General features: G+C 37.0%; 1 protein-coding gene and 1 non-coding gene across 2 annotated transcripts in view; one reads left to right on the forward strand and one right to left on the reverse strand.

Annotated features, from left to right (window-relative positions):
• DLG2 (discs large MAGUK scaffold protein 2) overlaps positions 1-17,635 on the reverse strand; it is a 2,300,776-nt gene that overhangs the window by 1,922,351 nt on the left and 360,790 nt on the right. The gene's annotated exons all lie outside the window — the stretch shown is intronic.
• LOC142447723 (small Cajal body-specific RNA 16) lies at positions 8,272-8,454 on the forward strand. The gene has a single exon (XR_012784381.1).

Raw genomic sequence — 17,635 nt, forward strand, 5'->3', positions numbered from 1 at the left:
CCATAATTCTTTATGTGAAGTATTATAATCCTGCACTCTTTGCCGACAACTATCATCCCAGTTTGGAGGAAGATCTCTGCTATAGTAATAGACAGGGTTGTTGTTGTTAAGTGCTGTCAAGTCGGTTCTGACACATGTCAACCCTATGTGCAAAAATGAAGCACTGCCTGAACCTGTGCTGCTTCACAAAGTTTGTTTTCCCATTGTTGCGGTAAATGTGTCAAGCCATCTTGTCTAGGGTCTTCCTCTTTTTCACTGCACCTCAACTTTATCAAGCATAAAGTTATCAAGCATAATGTCCTTTACCAAGCATAATATCCTTTTCCAAGGACTTGTCTCTCTTGATAACATGTCCAAGTAATTGAGATGAAGTCTTGCTATCTTTGCTTACAATTTAATGCAAAGATTATAATTTCATGTTTAAATTAAACCCTCACAGATGAAAGAATAGGTGACATTAAAAACAGCAAAAAGTTTAAAATTGCCAAAGATTTTATCTTGCTTATATCTACACTCAATGCTCATGGCAGTAGCGGTCAAGCGGTCAAAGGATGCCTCGCATTTAGGTAAGTCTGCTGCATACAACTTCTTGAAAGTGTTGAAAAGCAAGGATGTTACTTTGAGAACTAAGGTATACCTGAGCCAAGGCATGGTATTTTCAATCACCAAATACATATGTGAAAGTTGGACCAATGACGAGTCAATAGGAAGACCTATGAAGAATTAATGAATTTGAATTCTGGTGCTGGTAACGAATATTGAAAGTCAAAAAATATTATTCAAGGGAAAATAATATTGAAAGTACCATGGACTAGCAAAAGAAGTGACAAATATATCTCAGGAAATGTACCATCAGAATGCACTTTAGGAGCAAGGATAGACTGGATTAAGTCCTGCTGTTAGCTGAGGGTGTGAACCAAGTCACACCATTTGTTTCCTTGAAGGTTTTGTTGCCTAAAAGCCAAAAAACACATCTCCAACAAAACCAGTCTTCTTTGTACAAGATCTATCTCAAAGCAGGAAGAAATTCCTGGACCATCAGAAGTGTCCATCCAAGATTTTGGTCTGAAATAGTGAGGTGGAGACCTGAGGTACCAGATATTGTGACAAGGAGACTATGGGCCAGAGTAAAGGAGCTAGGCCAAGATCAGAGATCAAGGCAAAGAAATCATGAGACAGAACAGAGGAGTAGCATGAGACAGTAAGGCAGAGTGACTGATGAGTGTCCAAGTCCATGGGAAGCAGAAATCAGAGTACCACATGGCAGAGAGGCTGAGGACCAAAGAGAGACTTGGTTATTGGCTAAGGAGAGGTATTGTTGAGGATCAATGACTGTATCTTTACAGTTTACTGATACTGATTTTGGATAGCCTATTAACTTCCCTAAAAAGAAAAAAACCATAATTGTATTGTCTGAGTTCATTGTGGACATTGCAATGAATTATCAAACTCAGTATAGAAGCTGTGATCGGTAGGTTCTAAAGATGTGATCCAAAGATGACAATTACAAAATTCAAACATGGTGAAGAAAAAAAAATAGCAGAGCTAAAATTACAAACACCCAATTTGTAGAAGTTTATAGAGGACAGTGGGAGCCCAAAACCCATCTGCCGAGTATCTAGTCAGACTGAGTAGTGGCAGATAACGCTCTATCCGAAGACAAGAGTCCTGAACAACCTTACTACCAGGCAGAGACCACTGTAACTTTTAATATGCTGCCCTGACCTTAATACTTGGCCATTTTACCACCCTCCAGGTATTTTCTGAATTTGTACTAGATGCAAGAATTTCTTAGTTGTTCTGTAACAGAAATTGCTTCCCTGGCTTTTTGGGATTCTTCTCTTTGTTACGTATTACTTGCACTTTTGTTTTTATACTAATATGATCTTATCATTACCACCTTAATGCAATTGTTGTTGTTTTTATTGTTTTCTGTTGGGTCTCCCAGCTGTGAAGCACAGGAGGAGCGGGTACATGATAATAATAACTGATACAAGGGGTGATAAGGAATGCAGGGGGGGCAGGGAGTGTGACCTGTAGGGAGGGAAAGGGCATCTTGGGAGTAAATAATGAAAACAGGTGGTGGAGAGAGCACTATAACTGATTGTGATTACACAACTCAATTTACAGGCGATTTAACCAAGCGTAGTAGTAGGGGGGAATGTTCTAAGATTGATGTAGTGGTGATTGTACAATTCCCTTTCGTATTATTGAATGATTGAAGTATTCAATGGTGATATGTAAATTATGTACCAAAAAACTTTGGAAAAATATAAAAGTTCCAAATATGCCTTTAAATACTCAAACTTCAGAGGAATTTCACTAAATGTTCAAAAAAATATTCATTTGCAGAGAGTTAACTGAAAATCAGAGTTCTTGTTCAGAGAAATTTAAGTCTGCTTCCCAATTATTTGGTGATATTTGCCACTACCTGATACCGCTGATAATGCAAGGTAGTCTAAATTAATAGACTCAAAAGTATATCTGAAGAGCAATATCAAATACATAAGATGTAGACATATCTCACATGTTTGAAAATAACTTAAAGTTACTATTCACAATATCTTGCATCAGAGGGCCAGATAAAAAGTAGACAGAAAAAAATATATTTTATTCACATAAAATAAAGGAAGAGGGAAAGCGAGCATAAAAAGAATACAGATTGAAGGGTTTTCTGAAAAACACATATTCGATGATCAAATGACCTGGAAATCTGATTAAATTCTCTGTAATATCATTGCCAAGTCAAATGAAGGCTTGGGGCAAAAAAGTTAAAGTAACTTCATCAACATTTTCAACTAAAGGAGTTGGCAACCAGTAGTGCTTTGATCAACAATAATATCAACAAAATGTTTTAAATTAAAGCATTTACAAAAAGAGTATAATAATATGGTGTATTTTTTATTTGATTTTTTATTTGCTCCAACATTACTATTTCCACTGAGTTCCCCAGCATATGTAGGAGAAATTAATAAGAAAATCTGTATTCAGGTAAGCTACCTAAAGTGAATTGACTTATAATTATCTAAATGATTATAGCAATCTAACTTAAAATACTTCAGGTGATTAAACAGGATTAAAAATGCATATCAATGAATTACTTGAGCTGAAAGAAAACAATGTATATGTGATATAAAGTTAGAATATGAAAGAGAAACCCCCAAGACAGAAAAAGAAGAAATAAAATGCATCTCATCTGTTATTGATGCAAGATATTGAAGGATGCTATATATTTTTAAAATGAGTAATTTTATGTCTATCACTTGTATTTGCATTATTAATCCATAAAAGGATCATCTAGGTACATGTACTTAGTTTGGAAAACCAAGAACTCATCCCTGTACGAAAATAGTTTCTAAGCAAGATCACATTCTTTTTTGTTTCCAACAGTTTGAGTGGCATATAATTCACATATACTATTTAATAGTTCAATCTCACCAGAAAGAGTTGTACAATCATGACAATAACATTCTTTTTATTGTCATGCAAATATTGCCATCAGTCTAAGAGGGTAACACTTCTCCATCAAATGAAATCTATTTAAAAGTGGATAAAAGTGGGTGAATTTAGAAGTGTACTCTCCTAAATAGATATATATATAAAAAAAGAGAGAAAACACAATATTCTTATTTAGAAGAAGCAAATGTTGAAAATTTCAGAATCAATATTAGACTTTTATGTTTGGAGGATTTCATAAACCACACACAATAGAGCAATATATCTGAGAAATATTACTTTCAGCAATTCATCAGACATTCCAATTCAAAACAATGTTATTTGAATTTTAAAATAAGATACAGTTTAAAAAAATCAAAGAACTGGAGGTACAATGGTAAGGCATTTGGCTGCAAAATGAAAAGCCAGTAGATCAAGCTTACCAGCTGCTCTATAAGAAAATAAATTATCTGTGTCCACAAACATTACAGCCTAGAAATACTATAGGAGCTTATACTCTATTTCATCGTTTCCCCAACTTCTTTGACCTGCTACATCCTTTTCAGAAGAGGTAAAAAAAAGACACCCAAAAAACCACCCATGCTCCCTGGCAACTATAACTTTTTACTCTAACCCATAATCCAAAATAAACATGCAAGATCTGTTTTGTAAGTCTGTCCCCACCAAGGATCATTGCAGCATCCAGCAGGGAGTAGTACTGCCCACTTTGGGACACATTGCTCTAACATAGGAATTGGAATTAACTCACTGGAACACAAAAATAGTCACAAATCTTTTTATAAAAAGGATGGGAAAATTTACTATTTCAAGTGATCATGAAAATATTTAGATAGTATTCATCACCTTGTAAATATCATGTGTCTCTAGAAGTCCCTGGCCTAGAATACCAAACCTTTAAAGGTATGGGGGTTGCTAATCAAGAACCAACCTTAGCCCATTCCAGACCTATACTCATATCTTCTGGTCCCATAGTAGACTTGTACCCTTGTTACTCAGAAATTTTACATAAGATAAAGAGTAAATGTCAAAAGAAGTCAAACACAGCCTACCTCTGCAGGAATGCAGTTGTTCTGTCTCTTCCACTCCTATAGATTGATTTTCCTTTGTGCCAGAAACCCTATGGGCCTCTACTTCTACTGATGTTAACTATACATTGTCAGCAGAACCAATTAAGATTTGAAGTGTTATTTCCAAACCTCTGCCAAAAATTTTCAATACCTTCTGAGACAAGGAAGGGAAAGAAGGTTTTGTTCCTCTTATCCAGGGTTTAATCATTCCTTGCAACACCACTGTCTGTCTATTAAGACGTCAAATATTTGATGCTAGTTTTGCTCAAGATTTATGAGCTATTAATCAAATTGTGATTCCTAGAAGAATCCACATTTACTACTTTCTAATGTTCCTCAGGTACCACTCACTTTATTGTGGTGGATCTTTGCAATATATTGTTCATCATTTCTGTGCATCCTCATAATCAACACCTGCTGCTTTTACTTGAGAAGACCAACAGTACACATGGATCAGAATGCCTCAAAGTTGCACCTAGTCTCCAACTTACTTTTCTCAAATTTTACATTGCTGACTCACAGTCTTTAAATTTTTCTAATGTCTACTTTATTAAAATATATTGATGATTTTCTAGTTGTTTTCAGTTTTTACCAAGCCCGTCTTGGTCTAAAATGTCTAAATATCTAATATATTTGACTACCAGAACTTGCAAGGCCTCCCAAGAGATATTGTCATTGGTTCAACCAATTATTAAATATATGATACATAATTTCATCAAAATGGGTTACCATAGGTAAAGGAGGTTATTTCTAGCTTTTCCTATCCATGCCAATAATAAATAATTGAGGGAATTATTAGACTTGGTGATAATTACATAACCCAGATACTCAGTTTTTCTTCATTATCTCAAGCATTATATAAATATCTAAAGCTTCAGTATCTGACCCTTTTCAGCTATTGGAAGATGACAAGAATGTCATTACAAAATGGAAAGAATTACTAATAAACAGCAGTGGTAGGATTTCATAGTTACCATTTACATTTCTCTCTTTTTATACATAAAATATCTAGAATGTTTTAGGGGTTATCTCATGTATACATAGAAGACCCCAAAGACATGTTGGAAATTCCAGTCTAAAATTAGATTCCATTGTCTGAGGTTACCTCGATTACCTTAAGGCTATAACTGCCACTGAAAAACTAGCACAAACAACAACTAGTATCGTTTTATGAAACGTCCTTGACGCTTAGGTGACTGCACACCTCTGAAAATCTTCAACCTCTGCTCTGTTGAGGAAAATTTTAAAAAGCTCCTTTAGTGCTGATCGAAACTCCTGCCTGCAGCTACTCAGCTTACTCGTTCTGTGAGCTGGAAAGCTAGTTGCTCTGTCTCATGCTCTCAGTGCCACTGCCTCTGCCACCACTTCTCAGCACAGGAATCTTTGAGTACAAAGGACATGCTTCAACCACGGCTCTTCATCCTTGATGGTCTGAGATCACCTTCCTCTTTCATGCCTTTGAGATGGTCCACCTTATACACAGCATAATGGCAAAAGTAACCAATTCCCATGTTAGAGTCCTACACACTTTATTTGTATGCTCCCACCCAGTCATCTGGTGAGAGTTACGAAGACAATGACTCAAAAGGCAAACTCACTGCCATAGAGTCGATTATAACTCATAGTGACTCTATAGGACAAAGTAAAACTGCCCTGTGGGTTTCCAAGGCTGAAAGTCTTTGTGGGAGCTTCATCTTTCTTCTTCCATCTTTCTCCCCATGGATCAGCTAGTAGTTTCAAACTGCTGACCTCTGATTCTCGGCTCAACACATAATTCACTACAGTACCAGGGCTCCTTCTACTAGATGGGGCATGTTTATGTCATTTACTGCAGCACAATGCCCATGCAGTAGCTGACATTTTCAACTCAAAACCTTGTCTCAACCACTTTCATCTAGCTGGCTGACTTCTTACGAAGACCTCTGTTAATCAGCCGCTAACACTGACTATGGGACCCTGGTGGAACTCTCGGGTAAGTGTTGGGCTGCTAACTACAAAATCTGTGGTTCAAATCCACCAGCTCTTCCATGTGAAAAGGATAAAACTGCTCCCATTCAGATTTATAGCCTCTGAAACTCTATGTGTGGTCTCTGTGAGTCAGAATCAACATAATGGTAGTGGTGGGGTTTTACTTTTGCTTTTAACATTTGTCTATACATTATGGCTACTTTAACACAGCTACTTTATGACCTCTCACTACTAATAATTATCCTCAGAGGATGGAATTGAGATTGGAGTGATCCTGGTTGTTACCAAGATTCAAAAACCTAGCTAAGAATATAACTCAATAATGATTACTTTGCTTCAATGAGTGCATTTCCCTAAAATTTTAAATTACCTATATGGATATTTAGAATCAAATGGAAAGGAAATAATATCGGCTTTAGAAGAATATTGCTGGGAAGAATCTTGCTTTGTTGTAGATAATGTAGTTTCTTATTGTCCTACTTATTTGCCTCATATTGTCTTGCCCCCCATAATCCTAGAAATACCAAGTACTGTTTACGATAACCTAAATCGCTCTTGCTATTAATCTTAATTATTCAGGGAAGATTGCTCTTCTGATAGTGTTTCTTTTGACAATCTTTTTGCAAATCAATTACTGGTTCCTACAGAAGAAGTTGACAAATAGAAAAACTGTAATTGTTCTCAGAAAACAACTTTGAGAATAGATGGAAGCTAATAATTTGCCAGCTCTTCCATATTCCCATCATGAAAACATCACATGTGAATTCCCACTTGGGGATAGATAAAATGTGGGTGATAGACTCATTTCTCGCTTATCAACAGGGTTAGTTTCCAAAGATGAGAACATTATGCAAAAGTCCACTTTAAACAAAAATAGAAGATGACCACATCAATCACAAAATTGAGGATGACCATATCATCACCTGACTGCCAAATTATATCATTACATAACAGCCAAACCATTGTGAATTAAGGCCTAGCAATTTGACCCACTTATCCATCATGGACACAGTTAATCTTCTCTCACACCTTAGAATCACTTACTGTAAGATACATGTCATTAATGTGCAAAATAGTTGGTTAGCTGAACTTTTACTGTAACTGTTGGTATGCAATTTTGGAAAACAAGATAGTTTATAAGTAAGTAGTATATCTATTGAGCAAATGGTGGGGACATTTTGGGGACACTATTGATCATATTACCACACATTGCTTTGTGTGACCAAAATTTTATTCAAGAAGACCTTACAAGGGCTTACCTGGAAGATCTCTTTTATCCTCAAAACCAGCTACTACCTTCAAATCGTTATATGTTTATATTAGTAATGATATGTAGATTTTCACATTGGGTGGAATTTTTCCCAGCTCTCATACTAGAGCCATTTTACTGGCAAAAATCTCCTGGGAAATATTATTCTCACCTGAGGAGATCTTAAAACTGTTTATATTTATAGAAGTACTTCTCTAAATGGAAAAGTAGTAAGAGAAATACATAAGATTTTCCAGTTTTTCATAGGCTTCATGGTCTTTGTTTCCTTCCTGCATTTGGCTTTGTGGAAAGAATAACGACATCATAAAGCCCTAGCAGGCCAACTGTTATACCTGCCATGGATCCAAAGACTGTTTCTAGTCCTTTTAAACTTAATATCTACACTATTTGGGCCTCATAAATTGAACTCACTTGAGATTATCACTGGATGACCTATGGTCCCCCTTTACTGGTCAACTTGAACTGACTGTAACTTGAGTAAGACCAGCTTCTTTAAACATCGTCAAATTTATGGTCTGGGGAATGGGTCCAGTGTGGCTGGACCTGCCCAGCAGTGGGTGCAGCCTGGTACTAGACAGCCCCACCCTGACCTACAGCAAATGCTCAGGTGCTCCCCTGGGCTTGAAACTTGCAGTAACAGGTGTGAACATTCTAGTAGTAGTTTGATGATCGTGTATGCTACTGCAAACAGGAAAAAAAATCGTCAAATTTTAATTTAATCTTACAAAGTGAATGCTTTGCAGATAAAGTTTTCAAAAATAAATATATTTAAATATCTTCCATTTACCTAGATATTATGTATATTTAAATATATATAAACTAAAATATTACCTTTAATGTCAGTAGAAAAGTGTCTATCTGGAACATCTTACTTATTTTTGTGCTGATATATTATAGAAAATAAAACCTTGTATCCACCCATTTTAATTAAAGAAAGCCACATTTATTCCACTTGAATTGTGGAGCTCACAGAAAAATAATATTGAAATACAAATAACTGCCCTTTTTTGGTGACAGAAGTGAGCAGGAAAACTATTGTAGTGGATGAGGATATTCTGTAAAGCACTCCCCAGACAGTCTCCCACTAATCATTGGCTACTTTTCTCAGTACATATTTTTAATATCATAGATCTTTTATTTATTTTTATTAGTTCATTTTATTGGGGGGTTCTGACAACTATTGTTACAATCCATGCATCAATTGCATCCGACATATTAGTACACATATTCCATCATTCTCTTCTAGACATTTACTTTCCATTGATCCCTTGAAATCAGCTCCTCTTTTTTTACCCCCACCCCAACCCTCATGGCCTTTTGATAGATTGTAGAGAGTTAAACACTTTCAAATTTCACACCGACTGCTGTCTCCCTTCCCCTCTGGTTTCTGTTGTTCTTCTCCCTGGACGGGGGTGTGTGGTTATGTGCCATTCATTGTGATCAGTACCCTCCTCCCTCCCCACCTCTCCTTCTCCTTCCCCCTATCCTTTTGGTTTCACTATTCTAATTCCTGTTCCCAGGGTTCTACCCTTTTAAAGTGAGTTATCCGTTTACAAATTGCTGATCTCTTTGGAGTAGTGTTCCCAAAAGCTTTCAATGATTTCAACATCCATCCACTCAAGTTTCACCATAAAATTGCTGTTTGTTCTTGTTTTGATTTTCTCACAATTCATGCTGTTCTGCCACTGAATATTTTCAAACTGCTCTCTTATTTTCCTTACCTATTCAATGGATGTGCTACGAAAAGTTCTCAAAAGAAAGCCCACTGCCTAGGTGCATAAGCAAATGTGGTGAAGAAAGCTGGTGGTGCCCAGCTTTCAAAATATGTAGCATCTGGGGTCTTAAAGGCTTGAAGGTAAACAAGCAGCCATCTAACTCAGAAGCAACAAAGCTCACGGAAAAAGCACACCAGCCTGTGTGATCATGAGGTGTCAAAGGGATCAGGTATCAGTCATCAAGAACAAAAAATCAAATCACTGTGAATGAGGGGGAGTGCAGATTGGGAACCCAAGACATAGGCAAATGGACATAGGCAACCCTTACAGAAGGGTTGTGGGGAGGAGATGAGCCAGTCAGGGTGCAGTGTGGCAATGATGAAACATTCAAGTTTCCTCTAGCTCCTACATGCTTCTGCCCCCCAAGATCCCAATTCTACCTTACAAATCCGGCTAGAGCAGAGGATGTACACTGGTACATATAGGAATCAGAAACACTAGGAATCCAAGGCAGATTATGGGTGAAGGGAGATGTTGGATAATGTAGCATATGACAAAATAATAATTTATAAATTAGCGAGGGTTCATGATGGATGGGGGGAGTAAGAGAGAGGAGGAAAAATGAGTACCCGATGCCAAGGGCTTAGGTGGAGAGCAAATGCTTTGAAAATGATGAGGGCAAAGAATGTACAAATATGCTTTACACAATTGATGTATGTATGGATTGTGATAAGAGTTGTATGAGCCCCCAATAAAAAGAAAGAAAGTCCATTGTCCTTGAGTTAATTCTCACTCAGAGTGACCCTATTGGGACAGGATAGAACTGCCCCTGTGGGTTTATGATACTGTAAGTTTCTATAGGAGTAGAAAGACTCATCTTTCTGCCACGGAGAGGCTGGGGTTTCAAAGTGCTGAAGTTTTTATTAGCGGTCCAATGCATAATACACTGTGCCATCAGGGTTCCTAGTGAGAGTTTATTTTGTTGCAAAAAGTTGTTTAAGGTCATACATAGCTTTTCTATAAGTTTTTTTCATGAACTTTTGAAGATCCTTCACACATTTCTTTTGGTTTTTATCCATATGTTATTTAGGTGGTTTTTTAAAGTTTCATTGGCATATAATTAAATATCTATCATTCAGTTCACTAATTCAATCTTTAGTGCTTCTCTTGCATAACCTCTTACTTTACACTGTAACCCTTACTAGTAGTGCATGTTACAAAAGTACCTTTGTTACATTATCCCAAGCAGTGGCTGGTAACCTCACTGACTGCTGCCATAGATCAGGACTAGATGGAGACTAGAAAATACTGATCTTTCACCCTTCCCATTATAGACTACGACCGAGTAGTTGATACTATAATAAACTGTAGTATTGCCTTTGAGCAGGCACCTTAATGGATTTGTCCAACAGCTCATGCTATATGGATTTAATTTAACCCAAGTTGAGTCAAATACCTGTAGCATTTATACTCTAGCTCCCTGTAGTCTGAGTCTTTCTCAGTTTATACTTCTGCTTTGAAAAGAATAGCAGCAAAAAAAAAATCTCAGAATAAATAAGAATTGACTTTCCCTGATACTATAAAGACTTTTCAAATATTCTCCACTTTTGTAGGTCTCCTATAAAGAATTCCTTTCCACTGCAGTATGACTTGTACCCCATGGATAACACTTGTATGTGGAGTTTCAGAGTTTCCTACAAATGGAACCCAAATAACAAGTAAATGAACAGCATGCTTGGCTGTTGTCCTGTTTAAATAGCTTAAAATCATGGGCCAATGGACTGTGGGTTGTTTAGGAATTCCTTTAGATACTCATGTTTATAATGAGAATCTTCACTGAATAGACAGATTGAGTCCATTAAAAAGAAAAAAAAACATTCCAAAGAGATTTATATCAAAACAGAACTCAAAGTTCTAATCCTTTAGCTAAAATCACATGAGGAGAACTGGACATTCCCTTAAGCCCTTACCCCCACTTACGGAGTAGTTAACCTAGAAAATTAGTGCATAATCTATCAGTCACCTTGGCTGACTTCTAAAGAAAGATGCTTACAACCTTTAGCTAAAATAGTCTTAAACAATCACATTTCTTTAGACTTCTTTTTGACCAACAAGGATGCATCTGTGCTGTGGCAGTTACATAATCTCCAAAGGGGTGGAGTCTTGAAAAGGGGTGGAGTCTATGCTGTCAATCAGGCCATAGTCAATGAGGCCTCTGTGTGGGCATGGCCTTCTCCTGAGGATTCTGGGAACGCCTGTATTCTTCCCTGGAGGCAGGAGACACTCTCTTTGCTTCATGTTCCTGTTGACAAGACACATGGAGCTGCGCTGATGGAGCCAGAACCAGAGCTGGAAGGGCCACGTGGAGAGCCATGCCACATGGAGTGAGATGGTTCCACTGGATCCACAAGACTTTCCACCCACTGGCCTGTGATCTTCCAGCATTCGACATCATTGCATGTGCTGTGTGAGTCTGAAGAGGAATTTATAGACTGGTATGGGACATGTAGGCTAATATCAGACTTATGGACTTGAACTGGACTGGGCTGGAATGTTTTCTTAATATACAATTACTCTTTTATATAAAGTTAGTTCTTATACACATATGAGTGTCTCTTGATTTGTTTCTCTAGTCAACCCAGACTAACACATGTGCCATTACCAACATTTTGTGCTGTTCTGAGACAAATACACATTTATATACATGGAAGAAGACTTCACAAAGTTCACTAGCAAGTGTCTGGGATATGTACTGTAAGCCCCATGGCTAACTTGCCCTCTTCTGACCATTTCAGAAGGCAGCTCAATGGTATCAATGCCTAGTTTTGAAAGATTTTAAATATTTATTTGATCATGCTGACTATTATATTTGTAGGGGTTGGATTAATTAAATGTCACACAAAACATCTGAGTGATAGACATTCCAAAACAGAGATTCCTTAAAAAAGTTTTAAGAGAGAGAGAGAGATTCCTATGAGAAAGGTCATGCATATAGGTAAAAACTCATGTTTACAGGAAGATAGAGGAACTTCACTCCTCTGACTAGCTTTTTTTTAAAAAAAATTTTGAGGGTTTTTTTTTTACTAGCTTTTTAAAAAGTTAAGTTGTTCCTGTTATATGACCTTGCTCACATACACTCTCAATTAAAAACCACAGAAGCAGAATGCTAAACAACAGCATGACAAAGATATTAGGAGTGTCTAGATGACAGTGTCTCAGGTCTAGTGACTTCCTAAAAGGAAAACACAGTAAGCGAAACCATGTGGGGAAAAATCATTTTTAGAATAGCAACAAGAGGTTGCTTATGGAAATCCTAGATTAAAAAGAAGCGAACGTATTTGATTCATAAAATTGAGGTACTTGGCTTAAATAAAAATGGCTAACCTGAGTCTAGGTCCAACCCCCATTTCAATATCTTCCTATTCCTCTAAAAATTACTAATCTTTGAACAGATTAAAATATATAGGAAAAGATATGAAAAGAATGTTTCCAAAGGTGGTCTTGAAACAAACAGCTCTAGTCCTCTGAACAAGCTAAGAAAGATTGTGAACTGAACCTCTAGACACAGCCTTCTTCTCCTGAACAAACAGACCCTCATTCTTATCCACCTTTTGTGCAGCAGATAATCCAGCCTTATCAATTTCCTACACAACTGGACTCTCAGGAAATATTCTACCCAAAGAACTATTTGAACAAAGAGTTTTCTTTTAAAGAATGCCTCACGATAATGTTGTGCCCTCCAGTGCTCACTCTATGGTACCTCTGCAATTCAAGAATATAAAGAATCCCAGTAATCTACCTATATGCTTTGTACCATTCCCTATTAATCCCTGCTTAAAGATATCCCACTTCCCATTCTCCAAATCACTGAACACTAGTCATGAATATTGTATTGTTAGTTCCTGATTTTACCATATAAATATACTTGTCTTTTCCACTTCAGTTCCCCAAACACCTGCTTTACTTTGTTAATTTAAGTGTTTCCCCTGGTTCAAACTGGTTTTGAACCTTCACTCCATTTCTTTATTTGAATTTGACATAGGATGTATTCTTACTTTTAGACAGTATGTACAATCATTTGATTCTTGCCTTGAGTTCTGAAAATCAAGGTCTTAAGGTTAATTCATTAGGTAAAGGTTACATATGCATTTATAATGAAGCCAGAATTCAAATGAAGCTCTGCGTCCTCAGAACCGAGCGCCATAGAAAGGCTATTACACGTCCTTCTTCTTGGAGGAACCAGAACTCCTAGTGCAGTGATCATTAAACAAGTTAAAAGGAACAATTTGCCTGCCATTGTCATATTTTATAAAGACCTTCTTCCTCCTTAAAAAATACTCAAGTCAAACAAAAACAATAATTGTGTGATCACCTTCCTCACATAATCGCTGAAGACAAAAGTGTGCATAAGCAAGTGTGGTGAAGAAGGCTGATGGTGCCTGGCTACTGAGAGATATAGCGTCTGGGGACTTAAAGGCTTGAAAGCAAACAAGCGGCCATCTAGCCCAGAAGCAACAAAGCCCACACGGAAGCAGCACACCAACATAGGTGATCGTGAAGGGCAGAGGAGACCAGGTCTCCAACAACAAAGGTGGGGTGGTGGTGAGAATCACATCACAGTGAAAGAGGGGGAGTACATGATGGGGACCCAATGCCCATCTGTAGACAGCTGGACATCCCTTCCAGAGGGGTAGTGGGGAGGAGATGAGTCACTCAGGGTTCAGTGTAGCAACAATGAAACTCAAAACCTTCCTCTAGTTCCTGAACGCTTCCTCCCCTCCCAATCATCATGACCCCAATTCTACCTTGCGGACCTGGTTATACCAGAGGATGTACAGTGGTGCAGTAGGGATCTGGAAACACAGGGAATCTAGGACAGACGAACTCCTCAACACCAGCGGTGGGGGTGGCGACACCAGGAGAGAAGAGGGTGTAGAAAGGGAGAACCGATCTCAGAGATCTATGTGTAACCTTCTCTCTGGGAGAAGGGCAATGGGGAGGCGGGTGAGGGGAGATGCCTGGGAGTGTAAGATAAGATATAATAATTATTTATAAACTATCAAGGGACCAGGGGTGGGATCGGTGAGGGAGAGGGACGGGGGAAAAAGGGGAAACCTAGCTGATTGCAGGAACCCAAGTGGAAGGTGAATTATGAGAATGACGAGTGCAACGAATGTATAAGGTTGCTTTGCTCAACTGATGTAGGTACAGATTGTGATAAGAGCCTTACGAGCCCCAATAAAAAGATTTAAAAAAATACTCAAGTCAAATGAACAAATTTAGAAAAATGTGCAATTTGGATCTCCCATTGCTTTCTTCTACAGCAAATGTATGCTTTTTAAGTGTCAAAATCTTTTTCTGCTGCAGAAATACTCTAAACATATTATTTTGACTCGCCTATTCAATAAGTCCTATCACTTTTTATCTTTTTAAAATTAAAATTGAAAAGCATCAACTTTGCATACTTTTATTATATAAATAAGAATTATTTAAGTAGCAGGAATAAGTAAATGGTTGAGGCACTATCTCAAATAAGTTTTGTAGAGGAACATATTAAATTCAAGATATCAGATCTGGTATTTTGTTAAAGAACAAAGTTCACAAACTGAAAAGTTATTTCTTACGAAGTGTAACTTTGTTGTGAGAATGCTGAGCTTTAAGGATCTTAATTGAGCACAATATATTCCAATCTACATTTGTTCAATTAACTTTCAATAAAAGTAGACATTCAGTCTCATATTTGCAATGTCTATAACACAAATCTGGTAGCAATTCTAAAAAGTATTCAAATATCAATTGTCGTAGTTACATAATCTGGTGTCAACTTAAGACTATTAAGAGTGAAAGGGTGGAGTCTAGCCTGTCAACCAGGTCGCAGGTTGATGACCTCATTTGGAGGCACGACAGAATAAATAGCTCACTGGAGGCCAGACACACAGTCACTCTGTGTGAAACATTCCTGTTGACAAGCCACATGGAGCTACACTGATATAGCCAGAGCCTTGGAGCTGGACGAGCCGCGTGGAAAACCACACGAGCACTGAGATGCTTCCACCACCACTACATCCACAGGACTTTCCACCCATTGGCCTGTGGTGCTTCCTGATTTTGGCGTCTTTGCATGGCCGTGTGAGTCTAAAAGGGAAGATATGGACAAGTATCGACATATGAGGTAATATGGACTGGTGGACTTGATCTGGACTAAGCTGGGATGTTTTCTTAATGTACAATTTCTCTTGTATATAAAGTTCTTTCTTATACACATACGAATGTTTATTAATTTGTTTCTCTACTCAACCCAGAATAACACTAATATACTCTTCACCAAAAAAAAACTTCACTCAAAGACGCAATTTTAGTGAGCCTTCACAAATGTTGAGCAGATGCTCTTTGAAACCTGGAAATAAGAGGAGTGTTCAAACTCTGCCCTCTCAGAGCTGAACACTGGAGAAGGGAGCTAATATGTATTATTTCTTTAAGTAAAATGTGTTTTGTCTGAATTTAATCTTCACAATTATCATTAGAAATATTATAAGCACTATTTCACAGATATGAAAAATGAGGCAAAGGGTCATACTTCTAACATGAAACCAGAAAGAATTCAAACTAAACTGGCTCATGCTGCCTTCACTTAGATGCTGTCACAACTCTAAACCACCTCACTTTGAGATTAGTCTACCAAGAAAAATCAAATTGATCCTCTGGAGCAATCACTCCCAATTCTCTGGGTCTAAATGTGCATTCCATTCAACACTTCTGCTTGTTTTGATGTATTACCAAAGCCTCCATGAGTCAGAATTTACATCACAATTCAAAATGTCAATTCCTCTTCCAGCTTCCATATCAACAAGCATCTGAGATAATTGAAAATACCCTGGCTTGTGTCAGGCACACCCTAATCCTCAAAGAAACATCCCTGCTTTACAACACTTTTAAAAAAGTCTTTGGGCATAACATCTTCATGCAAAGAATTTAAAACAGATTAAGGTTAAGTTAGAATATTATCTATAAAAGGCAAAAGGTAGCACTCTTAAAACCACATATACCCTAGTAAATAGTTGGATTCATCTGTAAAGTAAATTTGGTTTTCTAAAAAATAAATGAACATTCTTACAACTGGTATAAATTGTGTTGGCATGTACAACAAATGGCTAATACCATTAGCACTGATTCTCATCGTTTATCAATATTACACCAAAAGTTGTAGAAATCAATAATAAACATATAGAACCATTTCCCTTTGCAAGTTTTAATTTTTGAAAGTAAATCCAAAATAACAAGTCAGAACAAATCGGCTAAACGTCGCATCAAAATGGCTCAGAACTAAACAAATCAACAGGAAACACTGCATAAAAACAGAGAACTTCCCTGTACGGAAACCAATCTACTGATTGTTTCTTATCCCTTGAAGAGTAAAATAAAGAGTAAGTATAATAAAGAGTGAGAATAACAACATCTAACTATACACATAGTTTACCATTACCTCTGTGGCAGTGCAAAGTGACCTTTTAAATTCCAAAAGAAAAGATTTACTTGTATACCTACAGGTATAGAATAAAGTATAAATATGGTAAGTGCCATATGAGAAATATATGCATTCATTAAAAAACATATATCATAAGAAACTGAAGATGGGTATTTTTATAGAGAGATGTGTATACTTAATGACAACTTAAGTGTGGAAACAGCCAAAATATGGACTTTTAAACTAACAGGCATTCTATTAAAAAAATTAATCAGATGCCATTAAAATTGCAGTGTAAATAATTCCTGCAAAAAGGACCATCCTATCTAATCTATAATGGATTTTTAAAAAACTGATTAGAACACTTCACAAAACTCATAAGCTTGTTTTGATCTTTAAATATGAACAACCATAACATAAGAAGCACAACCGTAACAGAAAGGGAAATCATTTATATGGCTAGTCCCTTTCTGGAAACTGGGAATACATGAACAGAACATTGTATCAACAGACATAAAATATTTGAGTGATGATCTCTAGTTAACTTAAAATTGTTTTCAAATTAAATCATCTCCTGAACTTAATCTTAGAAAATCTTACCCTTTTAGAATATTTTCCCTTTTGGAATTGAGCTGTCTGGGTTCTAGATATAATATTAACCAAAAGCAAAAGTTTTCTTTTATTTCTTAAAATG

The sequence above is a fragment of the Tenrec ecaudatus genome, chromosome 4 (genome assembly GCF_050624435.1).
Source record: "Tenrec ecaudatus isolate mTenEca1 chromosome 4, mTenEca1.hap1, whole genome shotgun sequence".
NCBI lineage: Eukaryota > Metazoa > Chordata > Mammalia > Afrosoricida > Tenrecidae > Tenrec > Tenrec ecaudatus.